At 49.6% G+C, this 12,159-nt stretch overlaps 1 pseudogene; it reads right to left on the bottom strand.

The window, feature by feature from the left end:
• Positions 1-727: 727 nt before the first annotated feature.
• On the bottom strand, positions 728-791 carry LOC131832885 (U6 spliceosomal RNA; annotated as a pseudogene).
• Between the last annotated feature and the right edge of the window lie 11,368 nt (positions 792-12,159).

The following is a 12,159-nucleotide window of genomic DNA, read 5'->3' as shown; positions in this document are numbered from 1 at the left end:
AAGTAATCTGGAGGCTCAAATAAGAAGTTAATTTCTCTTGTATGTAATGGGACAGACAGGGCAGTTGCCACACAGCTTTCTTGGTGGTTTCAATTGCTGTCTTCTCCTGGTTGTGGAAATGATAGTCCTTAAATGCCGTGGAGGTTAGATACACCACCTTTACTCATACTCATGCTACACCTGACTCCGAGGAATCTTGGGAGGAGCAGTCTTGCCCTGGACAGCAGGTGCCAGCTCCCGCTCACTATAAGGAAACGGAGGTCTGGACCCTGGGAGTCACTTAGGAATCCTCACCACATGTACTTTCCTAGTAAAGTTCCTAAAGGTCAATTTAGGAGAGCGGAGCTGTAGAATGAAGGGTTTTGGAACATGCATGCAGGCAATCTTTATTTGGCATTTCCTCTGACCTGCCCCCGAGCAATTCCCCACTCTGCCCTTCGGATTGGGACACAGGTTTCTGCCAGTACAATTTAACACCATCCTGCAATTGCTTTGGAGTATAAGATCTCTCCACGTGGACCCAACATGGCACGTGTCCCCTCAGGGCGAGCCGGGCTCCGGGTTTGGTGGCAATGAAACGTGGTGGGTAAGTGTTGAGGATGATCGGCCCTCCCCTTACAAGTCAACTTCCTTGGGCAAGACTGTTATGTGTCTTCAGGCAAAGGAAGGCGAGCTAGTGTCCTCAACCAGGTGAGGAGAAATTACTTTTTGGGCAAGGAACACTCAAAGGGGCCACGCTAATCTTCTCTGTATCCTTCCAATTTCAGTATATGTGCTGCCGAAGCGAGCACAAGGAACACTCAAAGGATACTAGGGTCGTAGGTTCTCAAAACTTTCTAAGTCAACCCAGTGGACCCATTTCAGTGGTCAGGGTGTTGCTTTTCCCAATTGATGCCCTAATTCTGCATAAGAGGGTTGGCCAAGCTGTGAATTCAAAGCACTATTTAATTCTGCAACTCCAAGAATCAGATTTGGGGATTGATTTTTGGCTGTACCAGTCCTACAGCTGTAAGAGTCAGGATAGCCTTTAGGCCGCCCATGGGGCATTCTGCCAGCTCTAACTCTTCTTGAGCTCAGAGTTCCCATCCTGAGGCTTGCGATTTTTCTCCTGTGAGCTGTCCCAGGCAGTCAGACGCAGCCCTCCTGAGCACCCCCAGTGGCGTCAGCATTCCTGCCCCGGTCAATCGCCAAGGGCACAGCTACTTGCTCCTTGCTTCCTGCGTCCTTCATCTCAGGCCACAGACGGTGTGACCACAGAGTGGTGATGCTGCTGCTCTATGTATTGACCTCAGCATGGAGCCCATCACTGGGTCCAAGCTCAGTGCTGTTTGGGAGCCTGCTCAGTGCTGGAACCTGCTCCTGGTCCTCAGCCCTGTGTTAATCGGGGTCTGACGAGGAGCACAGAAGCACGCTGTGTTTCCATGCAAGAGAGTCAACCCAGGTAGCTGGTGACAAGGGTGCTGAAATGCTTAAGAAACAAAAGAAGAAAGGGGGTGCCAAAGGAGCCAAAGGAAAGAGGGGTGTTCCCCTAAGGTGTTAGCCGCTCACTTCCTAGAGTGGGAGCGCGGGGGCCACACAAGAAACCACTGTGGGAGCTGGAAGGGCAGCAGGTGCACGGCCCCAGGGCTGCCTGAGTCCACAGCCGCTTGGCCTCTGCCATCACTGGTGCATCCGCAGGGAGCCAGCCCCGTGGCACAACACCTTCCTTCATTTGGGACCTTGGAGAGTCGGGTGGTTCAGTGCCACAGGTGAGGGTATGTGGCTTCCCTGGAGGCGCCGGGGAGAACCATCACTGTGGCAATCTCTGCATGGCTCCTCCTGGGCTATGCTGAGCTTTTGGGCCAGAGAGGGACGGGTCTGAGACAGCTTTTGTAATTACGGAATACAGACTTTGCCTGGCAGTTGAAGGAAAGCTTGAGTGATGAAATGAGTCATGCGTTCTTTTCTGAAGAAGAAACCCGCTTGGTGGTAAAGAGATTTCAAGAGATAATCATCTCATTTTTCCTGTCCTTTTCATCTTCGCTTGAGGCAAGGCAGCTACCTTCTGGTTGTGTGGAAGTGTGAAATGACAGTTGATATTGTGTGTCAAGGTGGCATCTCTATTCAACGTTACCTTAAATATTCGGTCTAAATATAGGTCGGAATATAGTGTTCTGAGAAAGGAAAGTCAGTTCTGCTTCCTGGCACAGCTGAGGGGTGGTGAGTGAAATATTAGAATTAGCTGAAACTGAGAACATGTATTATCCGAATCTTACGCATTTTCAAAGCATTAGAACGTAGTGTGATCTCTTGAGCCTCTTTGCTGTTTATCTTACCAGCAGTGTAAGACAGTGAATGTCTTCTTGCCTCACGTCAGCTTTGAAAAATACAATTAAAAATAAACCTTGCATATTTCATGCTCAGAAATTGCATCTTATTTTAAAAGTTATTTTAAATAGAGGATTAATTTACATACCATGAAGTGCATGGGTTTTAACTGCACATCCCAGTGGATTTTGAAAAATGTATGCATCTGCGTAACTTACACCCCAATCAAGATATGCACTAGTCCCGTCACTCCGGAAAGTTCCTTTCTCGTCCAGCCCACCCCAACCTCACCCCCTCCCTCCACCAGAAGCATGCTCTGCTGTGACTTTCATCACCATAAAGTGGGTTCGTCCATGTTGTGTGTGTGTCGATCGTTCATTTGTATTGATGAGCAGAATCCACTGCGTGAACATCCCACGATCTGTTCATCTGCCTTCCTTGGGAAGGACATTTGGATCCTTGCAGTTTTGAGCGTGGTGCACAGAGCGCCAATGCACACTCGCAGGCAGGTCTTCTGGAACATACGTCTTCACTTCTCTCTGGTCTGTGACGAGAAGTGGCAGGACTGTTCAAAGGCTAGGCGTGTGTTTAACTTGACAAGTATCTTCTAAATGCTTTCCACGTTGACTGGTCCAGTTAACACTCCCGCCAACATAATTGCCACGAAACAAGCAACAGGCTCATCTGCGGACAAGAAATTTGGAGGAGCCCTTGGGAGACAATAGCAGATTGGAGCAAATTGTCAGAGAATGGAAAATCCACAGCACAGAAGCTCTTCTACAAAGCTTGGAGCCGTTTCATTCTGAGTGGAGAACAAGAACAAGGAGGGGTTCCCCAGAGTCACCAAGGGGCTCCTGGCTGTGTCAGCAACAGGCAGCGCTGGAAGATGTCCCCAGACTTTGGAGAAAGTGTGGTGGAGCTAGAGACCCCAGGATGAGGGGGAAGTCGCTCCCCTGGGTGACCAGTACCAGTTGGTTCCTTCTGGAAGGATACCCCTCACCTCCAACGTTGGGAGACAAGAAACTCAGGATCAGCCTCCCTCAGGATTCGGGCAGGAATTCCCGGGCAATCACGGATTCACAGGGAATAAAACTCCACCAAACGTTTGAGAAAAAGCGATTCTAAACAAAGAACGGACGTCTGAAACAATGCTAAAAGAGCAAAACCAGAGATTTTAATAGAGTCAGCGATAATCCTCAGGAGCCATTTGAGATAAAATTCGGTCTGCCGTCCTCCCGTGGGTGCATTTCTGAATGCGCTCTTACCGAGGGACTGGATGCGCGTGCAGCTGGGTTAATCCAGGAATGCGTTCTTAAGTAGAAAAACCGGTGTCCTGATCACAGCAGTCCCCACCGGTGATGCTGCCTCTCCAGAAACATGTTTCTCAGCTTCCCTTTGAGTCGAAACCTGGTGCTGCAGGCAAGAAGGAGGCAGAGCGTCTCCTGAGCCGTCATTTTATGTGGTCGTTGTTGGAGCGCTGATTCCTGCCCCCACTGTCCTATGAATTTACTTGGTAAGCTGGGGATTGACTCTCAGTGGGTCTCAGGGGCGCGGCCAGCCTCAGCGAGATCCCACATTGCCTGGAGCCACATGACCCCACAAACTGTAGGGCCCCATGTGGGAGACACGCCACTGGTTACCCCATACCGGAAAGAGTCACAACTGCTGTTTAACAGCCAAGACCGAGGCCATGCCACAGGGTCGCTGAGCTCAGATCGTTTCCTGGTATCCCTGGCGGGGGGTTAGGGAAGGGTTGTGTCTGTGGTGTGTGACAAGAGCCCCCGACAGACAGACAGACAGACAAATCCGCTGACCGGGCAGCTCTGGCGTGGAAGTCTTTCAAACACACAGAAAGGGCCGGAAGGGGAGGGCGACACACTCACGTCTAGCTTAACTGACAGTAAGTGTGATCGAGGGGAGAAAGGATGGGACCAGTCAGTGTCTAGCATCATGACGATTTTGATGGAATGCGGAGGTCGTAATTAAGGCGTAAGGCTATTGTTGTCCCATCATGATTCTGGAATCCCACAGTATCCCAGAGTGCAAGAGTGTTTAACTGGACGAAAGCAGGATATCGAGACGTCAGATGTTTATTTCAGGAGCGAGCGGTGTTTTTGGATTTATGCTGCTGATTCTGAATTGCCTCTATTCCGCGAAACCCATGTTTGGGTTTCATTTTGTCCTTTAGCTTGTTATAAATGTAAATTTTAATTATAAACATTTCTGCAAGAAATGTACGTGTGTGGGGCAGATGGGCTGTTGCATACACAGGCACCATGACAGAAAAATCTATAGTAATTCATTAGAAGCAAGTGGACCCTTTTAAAAATGTCTCCGATGTCCCATTATCGTGCTTGCAAGGTGCTGTATTTTAGTGCACAACGATACTGCGACGACCCTTTCCTCTTTGCCTGGGGCTTGCATCTCTCTGTGGAAACCGGCTCTAGGAGTCAACATGGCAGAGAAGGCCGGGCTGCTTGTCATTCTGTGGGCGAGCAAGCCAGGAGAGCGGGGCTTCCCCGCGGGCACGGGCGCAGCTTCTGTGAGGCTCCGTGACGCCTGGCGCTGCTCTTGCTGCTCTAGGTGGCCTTCCTCCCCTTCCAGCACCTTTGTTTGGGCCTGGGTGGCTCAGAGGCAGCAGTCAACCCTTCCTGCCTGGGTGGCTCAGAGGCAGCAGTCACCCTTCCTGCCTGGGTGGCTCAGAGGCAGCAGTCACCCTTCCTGCCTGGGTGGCTCAGAGGCAGCAGTCACCCTTCCTGCCCGGAGGGTGGTAACTGGTGATGGACATCCAGGCCGAATTAGCATTTAACTCTGAAGGTATTCAAGGCCTTCAAAATAGCGCTTACCCTTTCTCAATGCCCGGCCGGGCGCGATTTGCTTATTAGTGTCCTGTCCTCTTTTGGTCTAGTCTAGCCGCGTTTTTCATTTTTCAAAAAATGCTAACTCGACTTCACTTCTGTCTAATAAGCTTTGACCTAGTGTTATAATTCTGCCCTATACCGTCCTCCACTAATGAAAGGTAACCCCTTCTCTCCGCCACAAAATATTTGTCTCCAGGAAACATGTTACAGGCAGGAAAGGAGTATTCTGGGCTACGGCTGGAGCGCTCGATGTGAAGCCCTCTCTTAAAGAAAGGGAATGACCCTCTAAGTCTTTGGACGGCTGTTCCCAAAACGGCTGGAACTCCTCCTCCACCTCCCACTGGGATGTGGCCAAACCTGGAGGCCTCTTTCATCCCAACCTGCCTGGCCTGCCGCCTGCATGATGGTCCAAAGCTTTCCTGCTGCCCTTCGCACTCCCGAGTGGGCGATGGGAGTGGGGGATGGGAGAGGCTTCTACCACCTCCCTCGGAAACCGTCCCTCTGCAACCTCATCTTTTCTGAGAATATATTCTATTTTCCTAGCACTACTTTTTCATCTAGGCAGCAATATGTTTCTTGAAAAGAGATTTTATTCAGAGTTAGCCTCCGCGGAATAAAAAATTAGGCAATTTGAAAAGATAGATATTGCTTCCTCCAAACAGATACCTTAAACAGACAAGCCACGAGCTGTACACACACACACACACACACGCATGCACACACACATGCGTGCACACACACACACATTTTAAAAAGCAATTGCCATCTGCCCGATAGAGAAGAATAGCTCTGTGGGAATTAGGTTTATTGTGTAGCTTTATAATTAGGATGCCTCCAAACAGAGTAATATCCTTATCAGAATTCATGAACAACGCCTTCTAATATTTTCTTTTTGTTTTCAAACTCATTATATAAACACTATTTTGGTTTTCAGATGGAAGAATTTAGAATGTTGTCCGGAAGGGCAGAGCATTGTTGTGCCAATGTATTTGTATTTTTTGAGAGTCAGAGGAAACGCTGGCCCTGAGGCGTGGATCGCTCTCCAGGGGTCTCAGCCGTTTCCTCTCATGAATGTGTGCGTTGAACTGCCCGCCTGGTCTGAGCACCGGGGCCGTGTGTGGGCTCCAGCCCCTCCAGCCCTCCTGTTCACCCCGCTGCCCCCAGGGCTCCCCCTACTCACCTTGCCCTGTGTCCCCACCGCCCCCCGCTGCTCCCCATTTCCACTCTCTCTGCTGGATAACGATCTCTCCTTCACACCGAGGGCCTCGCTCCCCATGAGACACCCTTAGCTCACCTTCCTCAGTTTACCTGTGGCCCCTGGTGTACGGTCACTCGGGTTATTCAGTCATGCTTCCACGAGTGTGGGTCGGGGCGAGAGGAGTGCCGTGTCCCTGCCCAGCCCAAGACACACATTCGCACATCTCCCCCGTTGTGGGCTGAACTGTGTCCTCCCCACCTTCCAAATCTACACCGTGAAGTCCCAGCCCCCCAGGACTTCAGACTGCAACTGTATGGGGGGCGGGGGCCTTTGTGGTAGGAATTAAGGCAAACTGAGGTCATTTGTGAGCCCCTGAGCCAGGACAACTGGTGTCCTCACGAGAAGAGGAGATTAGGTCACAGACCACACCCGCGGAGCGGGGAGCGCGGGAAGCCACAGAGAGAAGAAGCTGGCCATCTCGGGGCCCAAGGGAGAAGCCTCAGAAGAAACCAGTCCTGTCTGTGCCAGGGTTGATCTTGGATTTCTGTCCTCCAGAACTGTGAGGAGATGGCGCTTTGCTGTGGGAGTCCCAGTAAACCGGCACACCCTGCTGAAGAAGTCGCCCTTCTGCGTTTGTGCAGAACGCGGGGAGATGTGGTTGCGCAGGGATTCGTGTCTGCTCTGGACGGTTGTGGCTTCCGTTCTCCACCCTCCTCTCCGGCTAGTTTGGGAAGCACCGCGTTGTCAAGGCTTACTTTGAAGTCTGCTTGGAGCACGGAATGTGGCTGTCCTTGGGACACTGTCGTGTGCAGGGAAAAGGCGCCCAGTGGCCTTGGAAACTTAAGGGTATGGAACGATTTCCTGGACCGTCATTCTACCCTCGGTCCTCACCACCCTTCAGACAGACAAGTACACACACTGAACCTCAGTTCCCAGGGAGCTCACTGGCTTTTTGTTTTGCTGGTACCCCTGGGGCTTCCCTTGCTTACCCCAGGCTGCGGTGCCGGGACTCTCCGCGGAGCCAGGTGGGACCTGGGACAGAAGGGGCGGGAGAGGAACCTGAGCCCTCCTGCTCTGCCTTCATGCCTCTGTCGGAAAGCACCTCCCGTTAATGGATGGCTTGGCTTTTTCTTTTCCCCGAGTGAGCTTTGAACTGCCCATGACCAAGGACCTCCCGTTCTCTTCTGGACCTCTCCACACCCAGCAGAGCCCCTGGTACCCTAGATGCTCACCAAGGCTCCAGGGATTGTGCTGATGCGGGCTGTGTCCTCAGTGGAGGGAGAGGGGCAGAGGGGATCTCCCACCCCTCCCCCCTCCCCTCCCCTCCCCGACCTTCCCTTCCCTTCCCTTCCCCAACATAGACAAGGCACCCAGTGAGATGAAAAGGTTTTTTCCTTCCCTGTCCCCTCACACTGTTATTGAAGGGTGGAAGAGTTAGGCCCCCAGGCTCTGTAAGAGAAAGAAGGGGGCAGAGGAGCATGGCCAGAGGTGGCCCAGCTTAGCTGAGCTCGGCCCCTGTTGGGTGGGGGAGAGGCTGGCGTCTGTGGGGCTCTTTGCTCCCCTTGCCCCCAGCTGGATGAACCCCGAAGACACATCTGGTCCAACCCTGGATTTCGGAGGCAGGCTCCCGAGTGGCAGGGCCTCTTGGAAAGCTTCAGGGACGGGAACAAAAGCCATCCCGTGGGCCTCTGGTTAGCTGTTCCTGAGCCTAGGGCTGCAGCAGGTTTGGCTAGGACCTGCATTCCCCCGCACGTCTCCGCCGACCCTCCAGCCTGGGAACCTCTCCAAGCAAATGCAGAAGCCACAGAGGAGCCAGCTCTGGCACGGAACCCAAGTGGGCTATTTTTAAAAGTAATACACGAAAGCCATGCGTGGGACATAGGCAGAGTCCGCGTGCAGAGCGGAGACTGTGCGCTGCCTCCTGTTGGTTCGCGAACGTCACCAGGTCTGCGGTCATGAGGACAGGTGAAATCTCCTGATTTAAAGGTTGCAGACTGCTGAGTTTTATAAAACAGTACAATTTAAAAATATTCAGATTTGGGGCTTGTATTCCTATATCCAGATTTGAAAATTGTGTTAAAATAGAAATACATGAGTGGAGAAATCTGCAAACTATGCCTAAATAGATGACCCTGTCTTCGAGGAGATTTCCCTGAACTGGTGGTTGGAACGTGCTTATGTATTCTTAAATGTCACTGCCCCCATCCTGTCACTTCCTGAGCCGGCCTCATCCACTCCGTTCCGTCTCTCCTTGCCCTCCCCGGCCCTCCCTGGCTTCTTCCTTCCTTCATCTTCCCTTTCTCTTAAAAAACCCAAGAATATCTGACGTACAAATCATCAAGCCTGGAGATCTCCGTGGCCCATTCTGTTGAATTTTGTCTTTGACCAGAGCACCAAGAATTTCAGATTAATGGACAAACAATTGTCGATTGGCTGTTGAGTGAGAGACCCAGAATTGACCTAGTCTTACGGAAGTTTCTAGAAAGATATGACAGTCCTTTCTAATGTCGATTTCAGAAACATGCAGCCACCAGTCTACTTTCCTGTACAAATGCCATTAATAATATTATTAGTACATTCGTATAGCACTTGGGAAGCTATATTTATTCTTAGTTTCGACCAGCTTTTGTGAGTATTGAATTCTGTATATCTGCTCATGACCCTGTGAGGCAGTCCATACTTTTCTTAGCCTTAAACTAACATCTTTCGTGCTTTGGCAAGACTTTTTGATTTGATAAGTAGAGGCTTCTGGCAAGTAATGTATTGGGTTGATTCTATGGGCACCATCATAATTTGGGGCACATTACTTAACTTCTGGAAACTTAACTTCCCTTATTAATAAAAACAAGGTAACAGCTCGCCTCCCCATGGTTCCGTCAAGCATTCGACATACTAAATTCTCCCAAGTTCCTGGCACATATTAGGCGCTCAGGCAACATTTGTGGCCAGTCCTTTAGTGACCTCAAAGACATGGACGGCCTCGTCTTCACCCCTATTTTCATTTCAGGTGTCTAAAGCTTCATCAGTTCAACCCAGGGTTTTCTGACTTTGATAGTATTAACTTTCTGGGCCAAATACCTCTTTGCTGTGGGGGTGCCGTGTGCATTCTGGGACTCGGAGGAACAGCCTTGGTCTCCGCCCACCAGCCGCCAGGAGCAGCCCTTGCCCCAGTTGTGAGGACGGCAGATGTCTCTGGATGTTGCCAGATGTTCCCTGGGGGCCAAATCACTCCGGCTTGGACTCCTATTTTAACCTAAAAGGATTGAGTTTCTAGTTAGGGACCTTCGAGCATGTAGCGAGTCCAGAGAACTCTCCAGACGCCAGGACTGCAACTCCCCACCTTGTCTCTGTGTTCACCTGTCTCAGCCCTAAGAAGGATGGGCACTTAGCACAGGAGAGACCCTGCCCAGAACTACTTTCTTAGAGACTTAAGTGAAAGCACGTGCTTTTGAGGTTGTGACTATCCCAAAGGAAGCTAATTGGTGCTGGGAATTTACCAAATCCTTAATTCCTTTGACCATTCGAGCATAAATTTGGTGTATATTGAATTCTATATATTTACTTGTGAACATGCGAGGCTGTTCTTTAAGTCTTTAAAGAAGCCTTAAAAGAAGTCTTTTCAGAGAAATGTTGGGAGAATCTTACGAACTGTAGTTATATCAAGCATGTTAACTCTTTTCTAGTTCTTCTATAAAAAAATGTCATTTGATTCAAGATATAGGTCTATCTATCAATATCCATCCATCCATCCATCCATCCATCCATCCGTCCATCCAAAGATCTTTAGGCGCAAGCTATACAAATTGTGTCTTAATCAAGTTCAGAGAGACTTACGCGTCTCCAATATGATATACTTCTAACTACCTTACATTTAGGTAATTATAAATATAATTACACTGTACGGAAATATTACAATAAATTATGATATTCTATAATAAATAGAATAATTACATTTAGTGCAATTATAACATACAGTATATAATACATACCACACAATATTATTTATATATCATAGACTTACATGCATATGTTGTCATAGATGACATAATTAGATGAAGATGCTCGAGGCATGTGTTCCCCAGCAGAATGGCGTTAGGCATTGCACTGGTACATGGTAGGAGGAAGAGGCGCATCGTCTTGTTCTCAAGGACATTTTAATTCGTTGGAGCCCAGCATAGGAATTAACATAGCACATTTTTAATAAAAAAAGAAGCCTAATGTAAGAGCATTATTAAATATATTTTCTTGAGGAGTAAAAAGATGGATTAACAATAAAAAGGCTGGTATTTTCTTTATGAAAACCTATTTCCTTCTGTTCTTTCAGTCCGTAATTTCACTGTTCTGTTTACCCACGTAGAAATGCTTTCATCTCTGAGATTGGAGGTTTGTCTACATCCAGTTCCTTGAAGAATCCTACACTGGTCAGTTTCACATAACTTGTGCCTACTTTCCTTCATGACTTCTGTATTTTCAAAATTATTTCTTAACCTCCCACTTGTCTGAAGGGTTTTCCCTACTGTGTAAAGGTTCGAGGCCAGTGGGCTGAGCTGGATCAGATGCTGGGGTTTTTACTTAACGAAGACACACCCAGTGGCACAGCTACCCCGGCAGACGGTTTCGCTGGACCCCGTTCCACTCACCGGTTCTGCTTGCTTCCCATTCACACAAGCCACCCTCATGGTGAATCTAATTCCGAAGTCAAATTACTCTCGGTTTATTTGAATCAGACAGGTTTGCAGTTTGTCAGTTTTGCAAGTGTGAAAAACCCCTTGTTCACTTTTCATACAGCGTTTCCCCTTTCTTATCAAATGACAAGTTCCAGGGAATGAAAATGTAACGGAAAGTAGCCACCTTACATCCCTGGAATTAGCAGACAGGTTTAGAACTCTTCCTCTCAACCTGAGGAAGCCACAGAAAGGTTCTGTTCCCTCCCTCCTCCATTCACTCACTCATTCATTCATTCATGGGACATTTGTTCAAAGGGTAGACTGTGCTAGGACTTGTAATTGAAAGAAAGTAAGAAAAGAGTAAGATGTAATACTAGGACGACAGAGGTTTATATTCTCATTTATCTCTTTTCAACCTGGCGACACACAGACTCATCTGGGTGAGGGTGGGGGTCTGTCTTGGGAAAATCGGTGTCCACTTCCCAAGGGAAAATTAAAAAGAACCTCTTGGGTAACGCTCAGCCGTGGGTGGTTGTAAATCTCTGCAGGTCACTGTGCAGCCAGGCTGGGCTTGCTGGCCTGGGCGGACAGGTGGTAGACAGCCACTGCTGTGCCGAGTGTCCTGGTCCAGGTGGAGCACGCTGCCCTCGTCGAGGGGGCCTGGACCCTGCCTGGGAGCTCAGAGAGCCGCTCTTCCAAGCAGCAAGCATGAACTCATCAGCCTCCTAAGAAGGGGAAGCTTTTCCACACAGCATGCCTGCTTGTCCTTCTGTTCCGTGGCCCATCCACGGTAGTGCTGTGGACAGTGCCCAAGGTGGCCTATGTGGCTGACTGAGTGGCTGTAGCAGAGTGTGGCCCAGTGTGGACAGTGCTCTCCTACAGGGCCATATGCCGGCTCTTGAACCCCCAAGGGTACCTTGCTGGGCACAAGGCAGGTTCTGAGAGAGAGCTGACCTGGGTCACTTGGCAGAATAATCCTGGGAAATGCCAGTACTGATGGAGTCACCTAGAGTGAGTAGAGTGAGTTACTCCTGTACCGGACTCTGGGCTTGGTGGTAAGAGAGTCACAGTTATCCTGGAGGGTGTCAGAGGCTCTTCTCCAGGACCCATGCACTTGGCCGGGATA

Source organism: Mustela lutreola, chromosome 5, assembly GCF_030435805.1.
Source record: "Mustela lutreola isolate mMusLut2 chromosome 5, mMusLut2.pri, whole genome shotgun sequence".
NCBI lineage: Eukaryota > Metazoa > Chordata > Mammalia > Carnivora > Mustelidae > Mustela > Mustela lutreola.
The sequence above is the reverse complement of the archived record's forward strand: the minus strand, read 5'-3'. Positions and strand labels throughout refer to the sequence as shown.